The following is a 435-nucleotide window of genomic DNA, read 5'->3' as shown; positions in this document are numbered from 1 at the left end:
CCCACCCTGGGCTCCGGGTGGGAGGGAGCCGGCAGGTGCTCTCAAGGATGGGCTGTGAGGCAGAGGGAGGACGGAGCCCGGGGCGCCCTGTGCCCAGCACACGGCCAGCAGGTGGCAGCATCGTCCAGGGAAGGGCGTGGGCAGGGGCACAGACCTGGGCAGGGGCCTGGGCTCTGAGGACCCAGCCAGGACGGTGCCCAGATGCCAGGCTTAGCCACAGACCTGGTGACCCTGGGCGAGCGCACCCCTCCCACCCAGGGCTGTCCGAGGCAGGGCTAGGAGTCGCCCTGCAGCCCGGGGGGTGGCGAGCCCTGCAGCCCGAGTTCTCTCTGGGGGGCCCGTCCCCCAGCCTCCAGGGGTGGGCACGGGCTTGGGCAGAGCCGGGCCGGCCTCACCGTGTGCACGGGGCCCAGGAGCACAGCCCCGCCCACTCCC

The sequence above is a fragment of the Myotis davidii genome, unplaced genomic scaffold (genome assembly GCF_000327345.1).
Source record: "Myotis davidii unplaced genomic scaffold, ASM32734v1 scaffold880, whole genome shotgun sequence".
Classification (NCBI taxonomy): domain Eukaryota; kingdom Metazoa; phylum Chordata; class Mammalia; order Chiroptera; family Vespertilionidae; genus Myotis; species Myotis davidii.
Note: the sequence above shows the minus strand (reverse complement) of the source record.